The sequence below is a fragment of the Microtus pennsylvanicus genome, chromosome 20 (genome assembly GCF_037038515.1).
Source record: "Microtus pennsylvanicus isolate mMicPen1 chromosome 20, mMicPen1.hap1, whole genome shotgun sequence".
Classification (NCBI taxonomy): Eukaryota; Metazoa; Chordata; class Mammalia; order Rodentia; family Cricetidae; genus Microtus; species Microtus pennsylvanicus.
The window spans coordinates 8,962,365-8,968,570 of record NC_134598.1 but is presented as its reverse complement, the minus strand read 5'-3'; positions in this window follow the sequence as shown (position 1 = coordinate 8,968,570).

Here is a 6,206-nt window from a genome sequence, read left to right as displayed (position 1 = left end):
CCAGCCCCGATCCCCCGGTGGCAGCTCCGGGCTCCTCAGTTTGGGTCCAACATGGAGAATCCGGAGCGAAAACAAGAGGAGGAAATGGGACACGGGGCGGTTTCCAGGCTCCCCCCTCCCCTCCGTACTCCAGATAAACAACCCGCGGCTGCAGCGCCCACCCCCGCGCTCCTCCCCGCTCTTGAACCGGCGTCTTCACGGCCTGCCGGCGCGTCCCGCTCCGGGTCAGCGTCCTAGGCCCCGGGACCCTCCACCAGCGAGCGGCAGGGACTGCGGACCTGGCAGAGGTTTGCTATTTTGTTACGGAAAAAGCGAATCCCCGAGGGGGGGTGGGGTGGCGGGCGGGCAAGGCTGGCGGGGGAGACTTGAAACCGCTCCGGTACTCGGATTGGTCCTCTCGCAGAAAGGGGGCGTGGCCCCTCCTTACTATGCGGTGCAAGGACCCAACAACATTCCAGTCGCCACGGCCACGCCCCCGGGCCACTCCCCGCTTGCTGGGCTGCCGCCTCCTAGTCCTCTCGGCCACACCCCCTTCCCAACTACTTAAAATGCCACTCCAAAGATTCCGTGTCCCTGTTCGGGGCCCAGGTGTTTGTGTTTCTGTACCTTTCTCGCCAAGGCTCAATGCTTCTGCCCTGCGAAACCTGGGCAGATGGAGAAGCCAAACCTGGGTTCGAGTCAATTACGGCATTTCCTGCTTAGAACCCAGCGCCTTATATAAGACTATCGCCTATAAATCTGGAAAGGAGTGTGAAGGGGACGGAACCAGGACTCCAGAGTGTAAGAAATGGAATTGACCCCTGGATTGGGCGACCTCCACACTAAAATGACCCCTTATGTGCCAGGACACCGTAGGTGCCAGTCACTCCCAAATCAGGCATCCCATTCTTCTAGCCCAGCTCCCCACCACCATCCCATAGTTCCATCCTGCCTAGTGGACGCAGACTGCCCTTCCTCATTCTTTAAGCCTCCAGGCCGGGGCTTGAACTCTCCAACTGCTCTAGGTTTCACGGGAAGGAGTTCCTTTCCTCTTCTAGGAGCAGCAGCTCCAAAGAAGCGGTTCCAACTCCATATCAGGTCATTTAAAAAATTATTGTGTGTTATATGTGCGCCCCACTGCACTGGAGGAGATCTAGGGACATTTTTCCAGAGTCTATTCTGTCCTTCCACTCTGGAAGGATCAAAACTCTGGGGATCAAACTCAGGTCATGAACACTTTCATGGGAAACGCTCTTACAGTCTGAGCCGTCCGTCTCGCTGCCCCATTTCAAGTGTTTTTTTGTGATCTGTCCTCCATAGGTTGCCTTGGGAGAAAGGGAGTTGCCCAGGTCGGTGCTGATGAGACTGTTAAAGTAGTCAAGCTGTAGGGATGACTTCAAAGTGAAGTTGAGTGGAACTCACCCTGCTAAGGAAGGCCAAGACCTTATTACATGGGAGATGGGGGCAGCAGGTATGGCTCCCCACTCTACTTCTCATAGCCTGACATTTGTTTCTCCTAATCTTGTCCAAGTAGGTCAAAACCTACAAGGTGATATCGTCATGATATATATACCCATGTTCCTTAAGAGTGCGCATGCTTGCCTGTTCCTACACACACACACACACACACACTACTTTTTTACATAACACCATTTTAATGAAAATGCTGTTTTTTCCAAAATGAAAGCAACTGTTAGAGAAGCTCTGAATGATGCTTATGTAACTCTAAACGTCTGGGTTCGGGTAGATCCTAATTCATAACGGGAAAGAAGCTGGCGGAGGAGTTCAGACAGATTTGCCTCCCACCATGAAAACAATAGGGTCGGTAAAGCTCATCTTAATGGGCGGCTAAGGGGCCTTGGTAGACTTTGGCCCAGGCCCTCTTACGAGATAGTTCAGTGCAGCGAACAGTACAGGCAGGGCTGAATACTGAGGAGACCTGCTTTCCTCTTCTGCTGGGTGAAACCTCCCTGTTCATTTCCTCATCCGTAGGTACAGTCTCTCCGCTCTTATATTAACAAAGTACTTCCATAGGTATTGTCTGGCTCCTTTGATCTTTCATTTCGAGGTTAGCAGAATGGATATGTTCATCGTACAGAAGAAGAAACATGGTCTGGAAAGGTTAATTGATTCAGCAGCAGCAGTGGGGGTGGGGTGGCGTACACCAGTAGTCTCAGCACCAGGGAAACTGAGGCAGGGGTGTCATGAGTTCAAGTCCTTCCACACACCTTAAGTAGGAACTGCCTCCCTTGAGACTGGGAGCTGTCGGTGTCTTGTGTATAACCTGATAGAACAAGAGGCACATTTGCCCCGCGCGTGTTGACTGCGTGTGTCCAGGGGCACAGCAGCTCACAGCCGGAAGTACATTTCATATTGCGAGACAATGGTGATCAGTGCTTCATGAGACTCCTCATCCTTGGAATGTGTACAGTCTGATATTTCTGATATTTCCATTGCATGTCTGTCTTCCATTGCTTTGGGTTTTGTTTCTTCAAGGAGGGTGTCGCCGTGTTAGCCCATGTTAGCCTTGAACCTACATTGATCATCCTGCCTCAGGCCCCTGAGTCATGGAATAACAAGTATCTCTCCATCCATGTCTTCTATTTTCACTTTGAAGGTGATGAACCAAAGGTGTCCTCTTTAAGACCAACCACAATCCATGTCCTCTATGTATTGAGCTCTGGGTGTCTCTGAAAGATGCAGAGGAGGGGGCCCCAAGCTTTCCTTGCTCCGAAGTCAAGGAAAGTTCATGTGTAACTAGTGAAAAGAAAGGCCGGGGCAGTGTGAACACAGCAGGAAGGGAGGAGGTGGAGGGGGCAGGTCCCTGAGAGGCCGGTCGGGACTCCTGCCCATGGAGTCGAGGAAGGTTGTGCTAGTATCACTGGAACCCCCAGACCTGGACAGAAAAACTTAGGGCACCTTTCTACTCATAGATTTCCGTTCCAGAAATCCCTCCGGGGTTTCGGTAATAGGCCCTTTTCTCAGTTAACGTGGTCGGGGAGGCGGGAGGCAAGTGGCTCTTCTAACTTTGGTCTAGCAGCTTTACAAATCATCTCCTGCCTACAAATCCTGGACCAGATACCCAGGATGTAACTTTAACTTCGAGTGGGGGCTGGAGAGACGGCTTGGCGATAAGAGCACTTGCTCTTGCAGAGGGACCAGGGTTTGATTCCTAGCACACGTGAGGGTTCATAACCACCCATAACTCTAGTTCCAGGGCCTCCAATGGCCTCTTCTGGTCTCTAGGGCACTGCATGCAAGTGATGTACAGGCATACATGAAGGCAAAACCCCCTACACCCCCAACACAGAGTAACAAGTGAAACCTGGGCTCTGTAGGCCCCAGTACCCTCTCAAGAGAGAGCCTATCGACTCTCTCCTGTCACTTGCTGGCTCCAGTCGCTGTCTCTGGCTCTGTCACCAGCAGTTGTTGAGAAGCCGATTGGAAACTGCAGCACTTCCCCCAGTACTGGGACAGAGGGGTGGGTGGGTGTGTGCATGAGGAGAGGGGGTGGGGGACGACACACAGGACGGACAGGACTCAAGTGGAGCTGCTGCCTTGTCTCCTCCGGTGATTGAGATCCTATGGGTGCTCCTGGGCCAAGCCTGGAGCAAAGGAAGCAGAACTGCAAGGGTCTGGAAGAGCGTCCTCTGGACCTGCAGGCTTATGATGCCCTCCTATAAAAAGCAAGCGGGAAGGCCAAGAGAGACCTTCCATGGCCCTCTCTGAAGTCACTGTTATGTTTTACTTATTTATTTTAAAGACTTATTTATGTATACAAGTGCTTTGTACGTTGCCTGAACACCATAAGAGGGCACTGGATGGTGAGCTGCCACGTGGTTGCTGGAAATTGAACTCAGGACCTCTGGAAGAGCAGCCAAGTGCCCTTAACCGCTGAGTCCAGCCCAGCCCAGAAATGTTATATTAAAAATTTACTACATTTTTTTTCTCGAGACAGGATCTTATGTATCCCAGGTTGTCCTCAAACTCACAAGGGTAGCTCAAGATCTTGAACTTCCTGCGTGCGCGCGTGTGTGTATGTATGTTCCCGTGAGCGTGTGCACATTGTATGTGTGCATATGGAGGCCAGAAAGCCGATCCCAGGTGTCTTTGTCAATCACTCATTCATGTTTTTTTGAGACGGGGGTCTTGTATTGAATATAGAGCAAATCAGTTGGGCTAGGTAGCAGCCGGTGAGCTCCAGGGTGGACCCCTCTGCCTCTGCTCCCCCTCTCCCTGCCAGTGTACCACCTCATCTAACGCCTACACAAATGCTGGAACTAGGAGCTCAGGGCTTCATATGCACACAGTAGGTCCTTTACCATCTCTCCGGCCATGGATGACCCTGATCCTCTATCTCAGTCTTCCAGATCCTGGGTTTCCAGATGCTTGCGTGCAAGCATGCAGTTTCTGTGTCTCTGGGGCCAGGACGGGTACATGCGTGGCAAGCACTTTACCCGTTAACCTATGCCTGAGTCCCGTTTCTCGTTATTATTTTGCTTATTTATTGATTGGTTCTTTTTGGAGACAGGGTCTCTCTCTGTGTAGCCCTGGCCAACCTCAGATTCACAAAGATTTACCTGCTTCTGCCTCCTAGTGCCTCACGAGGACTGGCCATCGTTATTATTTTAGCAACAGAAACAGTCCACAGTCGGGAGTTTGCTGTTGTTTTAGCTTTGTTTGGTTGTCCTCTGATTGTTCCCAACACCAGGGGTGCACAGCCCCCATGTGGAGCCCCTGTGGGAGGGAGACCAGAGACAGTGACTGAGCTGGGGCAGGGGGAGCTGGTGCAGAGAGCATAGCAGTGCAGACTGGGAAGTGCCCAGGGCCTTCTGATTCTGAAGGAGACGTCTGCACAGCGCTGGAGGCACGTTACCCAGCTATACCAGGTCTTCCCACTCCTTCCTCTTTCAGTTAAGATAACAGACTCCCTCATGGCTGGTTGTGAATATTCAAAAAGAAAACAGGGAAAGCTGGGCTGTGGTGGTGCCTGCCTTTAATTCCAGCACTTGGGAGGCAGAGGCAGGGCCGATCTCTGTGAGTTCGAGGCCAGCCTGGCCTACAGAGTGAGTTCCAGGACAGGCTCCAAAGCCACAGAGAAACCCTGTCTCGAAAAACCAAAAAAGAAAAGGAGGGAAGGAAGGAAAGAAGGAAGGAAGGAAGGAAGGAAGGTGAGGTGTGGGGGCCTGAAACACCACTAATAAAACCCCTTCATCAACCTGTTCATCAGTCCAGAGAGCCTAAGTCACCGTTCCCAGCAAGCCCTCCCTCTCACATCCACCTCCAGTGAGTCCTGAACACTGATGGCTCCTCCCTTTCGGTTCACACTGATGTTCTGTCAGGGGAGGCTGGCAGCAGGTGCCTCATCGGTCGTTTTCACTCTCAAGCCCAGAATCCAAATCCATCCTGCTCTCCCAGATGCGAGTCTGATGCAGTCTACATAGAATGACGCAGCAGTTCACCCGAGGCTTCCGGGATGAAGCCCAAAAGGCTGGGCTGGGCACACAAGCCCCCCCCCCTCCCGCGCCCATGTGGCTTCCCTACCTCACCCCTTCCCTTTCTTACATTCTCTACTGCTGTGAGGAAGCATCCGGGACCTGGGACACCTTGTGCCTCCATATTTTAGCTCGGGAATTTCTGCCTGCCTGGAGGCCTTCCTCTCTTTGTGGTACCGCTTTACGGTAGATGAGGTTCAGGTGCCTACTCTTCTTCAAATCCTCCCAGGTCGGTGTGTGAGTTAGGTACCTGCTGCAGCGGTCTAAGCTCAAAAGCTGTCTTGTTTTCTATGCTCCCCTCTCAGACTGACAGGGAGGCCGCTTTCCCACCATTCACGACAAGAAAAACTCAGCGCCTCAAAGCTGAGCATGCCAATACCCTGCTGACCACCTAGGCAGATGCCAGTAGCCCCAGAATCAGGTCTACATCGAATTTCTGTATTTAGACTCAAGCCTACTGAGGCTTCGCCCAAGCTTTCAGAAAGGGCACGTAGGCCGCGAAAGCCAGGGCAGGGCCGACCGGCCACCCTGACACCTCATTCAGTATGGGGGCGGAGGGAGTAAGTGTGAACTAAATGCTGAACTATTTGGGGGTCTGAATCCAACTCCCTTCCGCTGATCTGCAATGGCTCATCTTCCCCTCCCAGGTCCTGGGAGACCCACGTGAGCTGGGCGCCCAGCAATGGGGACTCAGCCTGGTCCTAAATAAGGAAGCCACAGATGCATATCAAG